Raw genomic sequence first — 15,086 nt, 5'->3', positions numbered from 1 at the left:
CGTGTTTCTTGCTAATATGATGACAAAATCCAAGAGGTGGCGGGGCGAGGCCCCATTACTTCAAATTCGACAGATGGAAAATTTGAAGTAATAGGGCGATTCTAACAATTGCCCTCGCCCCACCACCTCGCGAAAAAGAACGACGGTTGCAGAGTTTCTGTCACGCCCCCACACTGGTGGTAATCTTCCAACCACACTAGAGCGAGGTGCGGCACCACCGACCCTTTTCTTTTCACCAATACTCATGGTCATGGACTATGCCTAGCGTTCGTACTTAGTTTATTTTTTCGTTACCAAGTATTAAGTTATCCTTTATACATGATGAAAACCATGAACATTCATCATAACAGCATTAACATATATAACTGCACAATAGCGTAAAGGGAGGGGAAACTCCCCGATGTGAGTCTACCCGTATATCAATATATATAAATCTTCAACTTTGAAAGTACAAGTTAAATCTTGGAGGAAACCCCAAATTTACACTTAGCCAAATTTTCATTCATCAGCAAACTCAGTTGCCCAGCTCGTCAGTACCTCCGAACAGTCGCCGCATATTCTTCCCGACTCTCCGTTTACTCCTCAATGCCTTTGTTCATCTCGTCGAACGAACCGTGTCGTTTGCCCAACTTGGGTGCACTCCTCATGTCCGTGTTGCTGTTATGAAACTAGCTCACAAAAAGATAGAAAAGATAGATCAACACCTTATAATTTAGCCTCTTCGAGGGGGCAACCTCCTTTACATTACATAAATGAACAATTATTCGATGATACAAATGAAAAGACCTCCTTTCTATATATAGGAGTCTAAGGGGTCATAATATAATCAGAGCCGACATAACAATAATAATGTAAGGGCACAATAATAACAATAGTGGCCTTCTGTGGGGCACAATAGTAACAATATGGGCACTACATGGGTACATCAATATAATAAGGGGGTTGTACTAATAACAATAAGGAGTTACACTAGTAGTATAGGGGCCTAACATGCCCCTCTCCTTCAAAAAGTGTTGTCCTCAACGCTTGAGTAGTTCTTGATGCTTCTATAAAATTCTTGTCCTCCCATGTGGAATCTTCAGCGGTTAAGTTCTTCCACTTGATGAGATACTCTGAAATTGATCGATTTCATAGCTGTCGGGTTCTTGTTTCTGTGACTGCTCCAGGTTCCAAAATGATTTTTCCTTCCTCTTCAATTTCTGGCAATATTGTTTGAATTGGGATCTTTTGCAACTTTTGAATAAGTGGTCATACTTCTTTGCCCTTCTTCCATTCATCCCTTGCTTCATTTATCCAATCTGGTTGGATAATAGAAATACCACAAAACAATGCTTCCACATCCTCATCCTTTCTTGAGAGTGCATCTACAACAAAATTTTGCTTCCATTTTCTATAGATGATGTCAAAGTCATAATCCAACATATTTGTGACACATTTTTTCTGTTCTTCTAAAGATAATAGTTGTTCTAAAAAGTATTTAAGACTATAATGATCCATTTTTACCTTGAATTGTCTTCCCATTCGATAAGGTCACCATTTCTTAAGTGCATGTAGTATTTCCAACATTTCCTTCTCATAAATAGCTTGCTTGAGATGTAGCAGTAAAAATACCCAATCACCTACATCAAAACATTTTTCACTATGATATTGATCTACATGTTGTTTCATTTGATTTTGCACCAATGTGGCATTATCCTTTAAAATTTGGAGAACTTGTTGTTGATGCTCGATGTGATCTTTCACTACTTGAACCTTTTTCTTCTTGATATGTCCTTCTATCTGTAGAGTTTGAGGAGTGGTAATTTCTTCCAATACTTTACAAGATATGGTCGGATTCATTTCTTGATGCTCGATGTGATCTTTCACTTCTTGAACATTTTTCTTCTTCATATGTCCTTCTATCTTGGTAGTTTGAGGAGTGGTAATCCTGACCAATGAATTACAAGATATGGTTGGATTCATTTCTTCTTTCTCGATGTGATCTTGCACTTCATGCACCTTTTTCTTCTTGATATGTCCTTCTATCTTGAGAGTTTGAGGAGTGGTAATTCTTGCCAATGCTTTACAAGATATGGTATGATTCATTTCTTCTTTCTTTGGGGTTGGGTCCTAGCGTATATCCTATTCTTTTGATGTTTCTTCATCCTTTTCTTCCTCATCTTCATACTCTATGTAAAACAATTTCTTATCAGCATAGTTATGACCTTTAGTGCATTTTCTATCACAATTGTAACAAAGCCCTTTTTCTCTTTTTTCTTCCAATTGTTGTGGTGTAACCCTTGTAGGTTGTGGAAGGCTAGGAGAAACAAAACTTCCATCTTTATAGTTGTGAGGGGTGGACTTCCTTGTTGCCATAATTTTACTTTCCACTATGTAACAAATCCCTTTTACTCCTTCCAATTGTTGTGGTGTTGCTCTAAAAAAGGTGTTGTTCTTTGTATCCTCATAACGTGCTATCATTTCCTCCATGAAAATTGACCATGTAACACGTTGTTTACGAGAACAAAGCCCTTTATACCATAAAAATTGATCTGGTTCTAAATATGAAGATGCAATACATACTTTTTGTAACAGTGGTACATCATGTAGATCAAAATATTGCTCCATCTGAAGTATCCAATTTACCGGATTCTTGCCATCAAACTTCCTCATATCGTCTTTTCTTGATTTTAGGAGCTCGATCTTGAAAAGACTATAACTCTGTAATTTCGGTTCTTCCGATTCTAAAATTGCGACCTGCAGTAGCCCTCTGTGTCATCTTTCCAATGCCACCAATCTGATCAAATTTAGATTCTCCAAGAAAGAGTTATGCCAAATCTCCCACAGTGACCTGATTATAGACTAGTTCAATAGAGCGAACTTGTACGACGTGCCACGTGTCACTGTTTTGACCTTTGGCTCTTAAAAATATATACAAGAAACTACATTTTGTCCTCTTTCTATACCTTCTTACGAAAGTTCAATCCGATGCTTAGAGAGAAAGTTATGATGATTTTCCCCAGGTCAACTATTTGGAATGTAATTCAGGAGTCTGCAAAAAGACCAACTTCCTCATATCATATCTCCGCAAATATAGCGCGAAAAGCTCTGAAATTCAGACCCAAGGTTCAGTACGATTTCGTCTCAAATGGGTTGTTTTTTTCGCTTCTGAAACGTCGCAAAAAAAAAAAAAAAAATTATAGCGAAAATGCCACGATGACCTATTTGGAGCAGCGAAACCCTAGAATCCAAAGCTCTGATACCAAATGTTATGAAACCAACTCACAAAAAGATAGAAAAGATATATCAACGCCTTATAATTTAGCCTATTCGAAGGGGGAAACCTCCTTTACATTACATAAACGAATAATTCTTCGATGATAAAAATGAAAAGACCTCATTTCTGTATATAGGAGTCTAAGGGGTCATAATATAATCAGAGCCGACATAACAATAATAATGTAAGGGCACAATAATAACAATAGTGGACTTCTATGAGCACAATAGTAACAATATGGGCACTACATGGGTACATCAATATAATAAGGGGGGTGTACTAATAACAATAAGGGGTTACACTAGTATTATAGAGGCCTAACAGTTTCCCAACTTGGGTGCCCTCTGCACGCCTTGCCACACTGTCGTTCACCAAACCCACACTTCACTGTTCAATCATTTCGACGGGCACACCTCCGTGTCGCCTTGCACTAAACGTTCACCCGAATTGGAAGCGCCCTCTGCGGGTCGCCCGTTCACCCAATCGCACCTTCGTTTGGCGGGCACTCGTCATGCAGCCTTGCCCGAACTTGTTCAACCGTCCGGCACGTTTCACCTGGCCACCCAACGTTCACCCGGCGCCCAACCTGGGTCGCCCTCCATTTATGTTCCGTCCGCCCGGTTATCCTTCCATGTTCTACCCGTCGTGTTGGGCACATCCGCACTGTCCAACTGCAGAACTCTTCGCACCTATCCTTCACTATTCAAATGACTTGTGAATTCCAAGTTGATTCCTCCATCCCAACTCGCCTCCGCCCATATATATGGTTTCATGCTCATTGTATGGTCGTTCAACCGACCTATTGTTCCAACATATGCCCGTCAGCTCTTCCCTTGTGTTAGCTCATCGGCCCACACGTTATGATGTGTGGCCGCCCTCACCAACTCGTCGACTCTTCCATGGGACCGCCCAACCGTCATGACTTTCGCCCATTTCTCAAGTCGGCTCGTGGGCTAGAGTGCTCGCTCGCCCACTATAAGTCCGCGATGTTGGAATTCTCCACACTCGCCCACTCGCCCATTTCATCTTCATCTCGCTCGCTCACCGTGTCTTCGCCAACCACAGCTCGTCCCTCCGTCATTCAGCTCGCCCGGCGGGTCGCCCGTCCTTCGTGACAACCGCAGGGCGTTACATCCTCCCCCACCAGAAGTCATTGCCGTCCTTGGCAATCTGAACATCCAATGTAGCTGCCATTCAACGTCTCATAATCCATCAGAACAGTCATATCCCTGATCCATGATATCAACTAGTCCATATATTGCAAACATCCCTACAACATATGAAAAACGACCGTCTCCACCATGTGTCATTCCATCATGTGAACTGCTGCCATGATACTCCAACATAATTCTAACACATCTCTTGTACAGTGACGTCCCTCATGACTCGAGCTAGTGGGGTGATCAGTCCAACTGTCACGCCCAAATCATAAGAATGCACATCCTTATGCCATCACCAGTCTTTTCTCAGATCTTTGTCACAATCCCAAACTCATCAAGAATCTGCGCCAAACCCATGCTCAGGTCCATGGAATCTCCATCCCATCTGCAACATGTCCATCCAGTCCATGATCTCGTTGAACAAGAGTGTACAACACCTCCATCGGCTCATACACAACATCCCCATGTCACACTAACACATCCACCTGCACAACATCCTTGCCTTGGCACTCCTCGTTGGATGTCCATGAGTGACACCTCTACAAGTGCTCCTACATAATGTCCCTGCATAATGCTGCCATGCTCCATGTCTCCAACCTGATGTCCATGACTCAAGTTGCCCATGTTGTCTAGCCAAGTAGACCCATCACAACAATCAGTCATCCGCATCCAAGTCTGCAAATCTGGTCTAGTGAACTCAGTCACCCAACCATATATCATCCTGAAGAAGCCTCCTCCAAGGCCCCTTGTCAAGGTGGTGCAGCCCCTTCCAATCAAGGTCCCTGCACCAACCCATCTCCAAGGTTGTCTATCGAGAGAGGAGGGCCAGGAAGTTTCCTCCCTAACTCTCATCCACCCATGTATCAGATTGGTGTTGTGTCCTCAAGTATCTGTGCATAGCCTCAACCTCCTCACATGTACACCCAAGCTTCTCAAGCTTGTCTTTCGTCAACTAAAAGTCATATATGCCCATAGCATACCTGCAAAACTCCACTATGCCAGCCAGATCTCTACCTGCATAATCCTCTCCAACCACTGCCTCTGAAGAAGTACTCGGACTCCCTTCATCTGCAACTCCATTGTGAAGATCTTCAGTAGAAGATGTCTCTACCAAGTGCTTCAAGATTCGTGAGATCGATTTCCCACTTCCTTCCTTCTTTCTCACTCTTGCAACGAAGTCAATCAACTTCTCATCCTTCGTTGTTTGAGTCATAATCCTAGGTCCTCTTTGCTCCACATCCTCAAGCTTCACATTTGGATCTTTGGGATACAAAGTCATAGAAGCCATCCTTGGTCTCTACCCCAAGCAACTCCTCCTATTCATCGAAATCAACATGGTTCTCCCTTCAACCATGATCAAGAGAATGTCTCGATCCACCATTGGTATGGCTTGTACAAGCTTCATGAAATCTTTCCCCAACACCATAGAATGATCATCCATGTCCACAATCCTCAAGTCCAACTTTCCAAACCAAGAGCCCACTCTCACCTGAGTGTTCTCCATCACACCAGTAACAGCTTTCATGGTAGAGTTGACTGCTTTGAAAGCACTCCACTCTTCCCCATCTTAGCTTTCTTTCCAAAAGACTTTGTTGCCTTCCTACTTAAGAAGCTATGAGTAGCTCCCGTATCCACCAAAGCTGCAAATCTCTTGCCCTTCACAGTCACCTACACAAAACTCAGCTTCAAGGCATTACCTCCTTCTGTTGGCTTTATCTTGTGTCTTACATCAGCAACCTTCCTCAGAAATTCAGCCTCAGAAGTGTCCATTGGCTTATGTTCCAACCCGACATCTCTCTTAAGGTACTTCACTTCCTTGCTTGGCTCTCCTAAGCAACTCGATCCTAGCTCAGCTTGACTTCCCTCAAGCTTTTCCTCCATCACATTCTGCTCAAGTGCACCAACCAAGTGCCCATTGACTGCTTCCATCGAACTAAGCTTCCGAACATCTGCCTGATTGTTTCGGTAGTAGTCCCCTAGTCTGTCAATGTAGTCGAGCTCATCCTGCTCAATTACAACAACCTTCTTACCAAGAATATCCTTCTTCATCGCATCCTCAAGCTACTTGACTTTGATCTCCACCATGGCACTTTTCTCCCTTAGTCGAACTCTCTCATCCAAGAGTTCTTGAAGACTAAGACCATTCTGTTGGATCTCTTCATTAAGTTCCTTGAGTTCATCAACTTCCATCGTACTCCCGTATTGGTTCTTGAGTTCTTCAAGTTCTTCCTTGACCTTCGAACAACCTTCCCGAATCTTCATATTCTCGGCCTTCATCGAAGCCCATTCAGAACTCCATCTACTCATTTGCTCCAACACTTTGTACCGGAAAGCTTCACCTGCATCATGGCTAGATTCACCTGCCATAGGTCCTTCTACCATCTCTGCCATTCACTTTCACCATTCACTAGGTCTCCTGCAAAACCTGAATCAACTCTTGATACCATTGCCACGAAGTAACAGTGAGATCAGCTTCTTTCACTTGCACTTCACCTGAATCAGCTCTGATACCACCTGTCACGTTAGTGCAGTGGGATTAGCTCCTTATCGTCAATCATCTCTCATACCACCTGTCACATTAGTGTAGTGGGATCAACTCCTTATCGTCAATCACCTTTGATACCACCTATCACGCCCCTTCACTAGCAGTAATATTCCAACCGCACTATAGCGAGGTACGGCACCACCGGCCCTTTTCTTTTCACCAATACTCACGGTCACGGACTACACCTAACATTCGTACTTAGTTTATTTCTTCATTACCAAGTATTAGTTATCCTTTATACACGGTGAAAACCATGAATATTCATCATAACAGCATTAACATGTATAAATGCACAATAGTATAAAGGGAGGGGCAACTCCCCGATGTGAGTCTGTCCATATATTGATATATATAAATCTTCAACTTTCAAAGTACAAGTTAAATCTTGGAGGAAACCCCAAATTTACACTTAGCCAAATTTTCATTCATCAGCAAACTCGGTTTCCCAACGTCGGTACCGTCGAACAGTCGTCACATGTTCTGCCCAACTGTCTGTTTACTCCCGAACGCCTTCGTTTAGCTCATCGAATGAACTGTGTCATTTGCCCAACTTGGGCACACTCCTCGTGTCCGTGTCGCCCAACTTGGGTGCCCTCCGCACGCCTTGCCGCACCGTCGTTCACCAAACCCACACTTCACCATTCAATTGTTTCGACGAGCACACCTCCGTGTCGCCTCGCATGAAACATTCACCTGAACTGGGCGCACCCTCCGCGGGTCGCCCATTCACCCGGTCGCACCTTTGTTCGGCGAGCGCTCGTTGTGCAACCCTGCCCGAACTCATTCAACCGCCTGGCACGTTTCACCCGACCACCCAACGTTCACTCGGCGCCCAACCTGGGTCGCCCTCCATTCACGTTCCGTTCACCCGGTTATCCTTCGATGTTCTGCCCGTCATGCAGGCACATCTGCTCTATACAACCGCAGAACTCTTCGCACTTGTTCTTTGCTGTTCGAATGACTTGCGAGTTCCAAGTTGATGCCTCCATCCCAACTCAACTCCGCCCATATATATGGTTGCCTGCTTGTTGTATGATCATTCGACCGACCTATCGTTCCAACATATGTCTGTCGGCTCTTCCATTGTGTTAGCTCGTCAGCCCACACGTTATGATGTGTGGCTGCCCTCACCAACTCGTCATCCCATCCATGGGACCGTACAACCGTCATGACTTTCACCCATCGCTCAAGTCGGCTCGTGTGCTAGAGCGCTCACTTGCCCACCATAAGTCCGCGGCATTGGCATTCTCCACGCTCATCCACTCGCCCGTTTCATCTGCAGCTCACTCACTCGCCATGTCTTCGCCAACCACAGCTCGTCCCTCCATTGTTCAGCTCACCTGGCAGGTTGCCCATGCTGCCCGTCCATTGTGACAACCGCAGGGCGTTACAATTTTAGTCTCGTGCTTGCACTCAACACTTCGTATCTCTGCATCAACTTCTTCCGTAAAGAAAATACCAGCATTATTTATAATTTTTGTGAAAAAAGTGAAGTTGTTGTGTGCACGTGCAAATGGATAAATGAGATAAAACAGGGATTTGGCGTTATGCTTTCATGCGCATGCAATTTTGTAGAAATATTATATTCTAGGAAAGCAGCAGAAAAAAGATAATAAAAAAAAAGAAGGGAAAGTTGCATAGTGAGTGGGTTGTTGAATAAACACGGTTCTCTGGTGCAGTCGCCCCAGTTGTACCAGCCCTTGGGAGCAATGATTTTTTCCATATATGTATATGCAAACACCACCCTTGAAAAACTCCTCCGTGCCCTTCCAAGGTAAAACGCCTTCAATCCTGTTACTTTGCATTTCACGAAAGAGAAGCTCGTTGCCTCCAGTAAGCTATCCCGCTTCTGTGATGTTAGAGCTCCATATGTACTTGATATGGCAAGGCAAACACCAAAGAAGTAATTAATATACAAAAGGGGAATGATACTGCAAGAAGAATGCCAGAGCATTTCTGCACCTGAAAACCATCATAGAAAAATGACCAGTTTGTAAAGAGGTTGCTTTTTCATTATTTCAAGTTCCCAGTAAAATCTGATACGGTGACTTTGCCTAGTTATCGTCTCTCGAGATTCAGTGATTAGCTCATATCTGTGCAATCCAATGATTTAGTTATAATGAAGGAATTAATGAAATTCACAGCCAGCTAACCTCATAAAGTGAAAGTCCATTGCCGAAAATGAAATCGATTGAGCCTTCGATGTAACAATCTTTGAAGTAATGTCGTCCAATGTGGTCATACAGTGTATCCTATGCACCCAGAAACTTGCAGCCCAGAAACGAGGTTGTATCTCCTGATATTCTGAATGCCACAGCTTGCTTTCCAGATGCTCCAGAAGGAGGAGAAGGGGTTGTGTTCTGCAATACTCTAAACATTATATATCTAAAAGCATATAGGAGAATATTTTATATAGTAAAAACCATTCCATAACCACAAGGCAACAAGGTAAGCATATTCCACCATTGTTGCACCCACACAAAACACAGTAGCTGGCCCAGAACAGAGTAAAAAGAAAAGGCAGAACTAGAAGATTAAAATGTATAAGAGATGTGAGAGATTAGAACCTTGAAAGTTAAGTTTTTGGCAATGAAATAATTAGAATTGACTGCAACCGTTGCAGAGAAGTAAGTGCCCATGGGGTGGCCATTGGATCCTGGAGTCCCAGCATTGTCCCCCCACTGGATCACCGTTTTGTCTGCCCCTGCGCCCTGAAATGTTATGAACGCCTTAGTTGGTGGGATGTCCACTTTTTCCCTGCAGACACAAGCTTATATTGTTGAAGAAACGAGAATATATTTATATATTGTGGAGAATTTTCTAAGAAAACTGTGTAAAGGATTTTTAATAGAACCAATTGAGTAAAATATTTATAATTCGTACAATGTTTGGAGAGGATACTCTACTCATCATCCAGGCCAGAAAGGAGTGTCTACCCAAAATATTGGAGTAATGGAATATCCATCTAAAAAAGAGTATTCACCCAAAACATTGGATGTGTTCACCCAAAACATTGGATGGATTAATGAATATCCACCCAAAACATTACAGGGGAATAAAAAAATCTTTACACATTGTTTTTTCTAAAATTCTCCAAACTATGAAAATCTACACTGTCTTACATTTATATACATTGATCCATAACAATTCAAGTTGCGGCAAATTACTCATGTGTATACAACCGGATTGGTTTTTTGCATACATGTACAAATATTTCAGAGAAAAGCAATGGTATCATTACTATTTACTGCTAGATTTTGATTCAGAATCTACTAGTCAGCTCAGTCAGCTTGAGTCAATATCGCATTCTAACCCAGCAATATTTCATTTGATTGACAACACTCTCAGGAATGTCACTTGCATGCCATATCAAGTACATATGGAGCTCTGACAGCGCAGAAGCGGGATAGCTTACTGGAGGCAACGAGGTTCTCTTTCGTGAAATGCAAAGTAACAGGATCGGGGGCGTTTTACCTTGGAAGGGCATGGGGGAGTTTTTCAAGGGTGGTGTTTGCATATACATATATGGACAAAATCATTGCTCCCAAGGGTTGGTACAACTGGGGCGACCGCACCAGAGAACTGTATTTATTCAACAACCCACCCACTATGCAACTTTCCTTTTTTCTTTTTCTTTTTTTCTGTTGCTTTCCTGGAATATAATATTTCTGCAAAATTGCATGTGCATGAAAGCATAACGCCAAGTCCCTATTTTATCTCATTTATCCCTTTGCATGCGCACACAACAACTTCACTTTTTTCACAAAAAGTATAGATAATGCAACCTGTTATCGAGAAAACTAGTGTCCATTCAGAGCTGCTAGTCCATTCAGAGCTGATTCAGAGATATACAAACATATGGAGGAAAACTCAAATAGCTTTATTGATAGAAGTAGTAGAAGAGAGGATTACAACCAAGCTGTCTGATCCAGCATCATCCTCCCAGCATGAAAGCCCTCTTCACCTCATACAAAGCAAGATCACCCAACAATGTCTTCAAAGAGAAACCAAGAGCACTTCCTTGCAAATTACAAAATTCCAGCCTCTGGATCTATAGGATGAGGGATCCATATATAGATGTTTGCAGGAGAGTAAGTCAACTTCTGGGATTTTTATTAGTGTCATTTCACTGATAGTTCTGGGTTACACTTGGAGATTTCATGATCTCTCACTCATCCCTGGGCGAATTCAGAGAGGCAAGTGTCATATGAGCAGTTTCTAGAAGATTCTTTGAGTTTCCACCTAGAAAACTGCTTCTGCCATTTGTCTACTCTCACTCACCGCACCCTACAAAAGGGCTTTCCATTATGCATCACACCCCCCATGTGTAATAGGTGAGATGCATCGCACCCTTAGCATGGAGCAGTCTGTATGGTCCAGTTTTGGCCAGTTCTGAGCAGTTTTTCAGGGAGAACTTCTGGGAAACGATGTAATCAGCTCACCTTGTTCATTTAGGGTATGAAACAACACTTTCAGGGGTTTAGAAGCCCTTGGTTTATGGACATATGTGATTGGAGTTGCAGTGCCAAAATATGTCTATAACACAACCATCGTTCTTTTTCGCGAGGTGGCGGGGCGAGGGTGATTCTCAGAATCGCCCTATTACTTCAAATTTTCCATCTGTCGAATTTGAAGTAATAGGGCGATTCTGAGAATCGCCCTCACCCCGCCACCTCTTGGATTTTGTCATCATATCAGCAAGAAAAACGAGGTAATGTCCTTCAAAATCGATTGGCTTTCCGAAATTCCGGTAGATCAGCCATAGCTGGTGCCACATGACAGAAAAGGAGGTACATTTTAGTATTTTATTCGTTGTGTTTCCATCTCTCGAATTTGAAGTAATAGGGAGATTCTTAGAATCGCCCTCTTACTTCAAATTCGACAGATGGAATTACCCAACTAAAAATCTTTATTTATACTTTGCCCATGTGATGGACAATATTTTTGACTCCTTCGAAGTGCGTTCCAAGAAGGTTGACTTGTCTTTCCAAAATAACTATTTTCATGCTTTCTCTAATGCCAAATTTTCTTTCACTTCTTTCTTGTGTTTGTAATGTTGAATTTGCTTTCACTTCTTTCTTCGTGTTTGTTGTACGCTAGATCACGACAACGTAGAAATTCAATCGAAAGATTAAAAACATGCAGCTATAGTGACGGCAAGAGCTACGGCTCTCTCTGATGGCACGCTCGTGATGGTGGTTGACGGTAGCTATGGCTGCTCACGACTCCTCCCACATATAATATAGAATTAATTTTCTCTGCATACTGCGACTGCACCTTATTAAGTGGGACGCACATCTCAAACTGATCGGATTCGAGAATGATAGAATGTGTGATACTATTCTAGCAATTATGTTATATATTTTGTTTAATTAGTTCTTAAACAAACAATTATCTTTAATACCCTAATAAAATTAAACCTCACAAAGAATGAATAAATCTCATGGTTATTCTTTACTTTACTTCATTACATCCATCTTAAAAAATACACAATTTTAATAAACTAATGAGGTCCTTGTTCTGCATAGAAATATGTATGAAAAGGTTATGCAGAAAGAAGCGATATTTCTGAAACCAACATTTGAAAATTTAAAATTTAAAATTTAAAATTTAAAATTTAAAAAAAAATTATCATGCATCTCCATATAGGTGCTGACAACCGCTTTGGATTTGGAACCACAGGCTGGCCGGGTGCTGATGTTGGTGGGGGTTGTACTCTTGGCAGGTCAGTATATAGGATTTGGTAATTCATTTATGGAAATCTATCACTGCGGCAACTTGTATCCATGTTATCTCATTTGTTGTGTTAGTGTTATATGGTTTAGAGTTTTTTAAGTATATTTTGTTGGTTGAATTTATTTATAAGTTGGTAGGAATTTGTTAAAATCACAAATTTCAATTGTGAATTTTTAGTTAAAAGGCTTTAAATTTTTAGTTAAAAAGTTTTAAGGATTTTTTTAAGTGTTGAATCTATATATAGTTAAAGATTATATTTTAAATAATGAATGATCATGATTTAACCAAAAATGATTTCTTTGACTACATAATAGTTAACCAAAGTCCTTTATCCAACTTTTTTGTTGCTGCCAATTTACTAACTTGCATGAACGTCTTAAGGGAAAAAAACATGCATGAATGTTCTAGTGCATAATTACATTCCCATTAGAGATGCATAAAAGGAAATAGTTATTCTTGTATTCTCAAACATATTATCATAATTTGTAATCTTACAGGTGTGTTACATGTGTGTTATATATTGTGATCGTGAGTTATAATTGTGAGTTTCTAGATTACTATCTTTAGCTAATCAAATCCACTTTCTTAGAGCATGTGTTTCCTCCTAAGAGGTAACAAGTTCAAAAACCAGAAGGGGTTAGAGTAGGTATGCCTTCGTAGACATAATAATCAAATCGTTGCATGGAGGTGGGTCTCTTGTCCCACAAACAAGGGGGTCTCATACACCAATTTGGTGTCTGGCTTGGCTATGACGATAGAGATTCTGAAAAGGTTGTTACCAGAAGGAACAGTGTTGAGATGGGAGTCTGCTGAAACCAGTCGTAGATCTAGAAGAATTTTGAAACCTAAAATGGTGGGCATGCATGTGGACTCAGATGGGGCACTAGTTGATGAAAGAGAAGAATATGGAACATCTTCGTCTGCATCCAGTCATTCATCTAAAGATGTGAATTCTCATGGTGTGCAAGAAAATATGAGTGATTTTGAATAGTTGTCTACGACAGTTAATAAGTGATGTTTGTATCATATCTTGAAATAACATTTTTGATTTCCATACGGTGTTAAATCAAAAGTTATGAGTCATTTTTATGTTGTTTGGTTATATGTCTTAATTATGATAATTTTTATTGTTTATAATATCTAGAATGCAACATTAAATTACAAATATAATGTATATTTCATTCAATATACAAATAATGACATTTTGATTCATTTAGTCATGTAATTTGTTCATAATGTCATGGTTTTTTTAATTTTATCGTTGAAAAAATTCCAATTTATTTTGTATCTAGCATGTTATGGTTGAAAACATGTTGAATTTATACTTAGGAAAGAAAAATGTTCTTCTACCCAAAACATTAGTGTGTTTTTTTCCTCATAAACCACTGTTTTTTTGCACATAAAAATTCGGTTTTACTAGCATTTTTTTTAAATGTTGAAAATTGACCCTAAAAAAAATCATCATTCTAGTATCAACACTTTTTTGTTTTCAAGGTTTTTTTTGCACAAAAATTTCATTTTCACTGCCATTTTTAAAACATGTTCAAAATTGACCCTAAAAAAAAACGATTGTTCCAGTATACACACTTTTCGTTTTTAGCACTGCTTTTGATGTTTTTTCGGGGTTTTTTGGCGAGAGTTCCCATTTTGAGTTTATAGTTCTTGTTTCAAAGTTTACATTGTTGTACAATGATCAAAGTAACGTTCATTGATACACATTGTATACCCATACTTGGATGGATTTAATTAAAATCATAGTCATCATACTTTGTAGATCTTGCATGAATCCTGAAATCGCAGCGCGGATAGATGAAACTAGATCTAGGATCTTCTACCTCATCATTCGATAGTACGAGTCTAACCATGTGAATAGATGTGTTGGATTCAAACATGGTAGACACCATTTGATTACCATCCAATGATTAAATTTGTTAACAGATGCGACAGGAACCACCAGTAATAATAATGGACCTCAAGGCATTAAAGCTCAATCTATGAGGTGTGAATAAATGAGTTGAAGTCGAACACCAAACAAAATATTTCAGTCGAAGGCCAATGATGAGAACCTGACACTGAAAGCGAGGAAACTTTCCATTGAGTCATGCAAGTTCCAAGGCACTAAAAGGAGTTTTTAAGTCAACTTCCTAGATAATATTTTGAAATCGATAGGAAGCGACTCGTCGCAGGAGGGCCTTAATGTATCCCCCATCAACAACACAAAACAGGTATCAAGATTTTGAGACCAGACGTTATGATACGAAGTTGGTTCAAGGATGGCTGACATGAAAAAGATTGTAGGTATTGTAGTAGATGTCAACTAAGGGAAGACTTCTCTTGAACATATCAGTGACACTATTATGGAATTGGAAGCATTGACTCAAAGACCTAT

The 15,086-nt window shown here is 40.7% G+C and overlaps 1 pseudogene; it reads right to left on the bottom strand.

Moving 5' to 3' along the window:
- Positions 1-6,823: 6,823 nt before the first annotated feature.
- Positions 6,824-15,086, bottom strand: part of LOC149165586 (putative pectinesterase 53) — a 42,869-nt pseudogene continuing 34,606 nt past the window's right edge.

This window comes from Pinus tabuliformis, chromosome 5_1, assembly GCF_031772625.1.
Source record: "Pinus tabuliformis cultivar Carrire ecotype Pingquan chromosome 5_1, CPIR1, whole genome shotgun sequence".
Classification (NCBI taxonomy): Eukaryota; Viridiplantae; Streptophyta; class Pinopsida; order Pinales; family Pinaceae; genus Pinus; species Pinus tabuliformis.
Note: the sequence above shows the minus strand (reverse complement) of the source record. Positions and strands in the feature narration are given on the sequence as shown.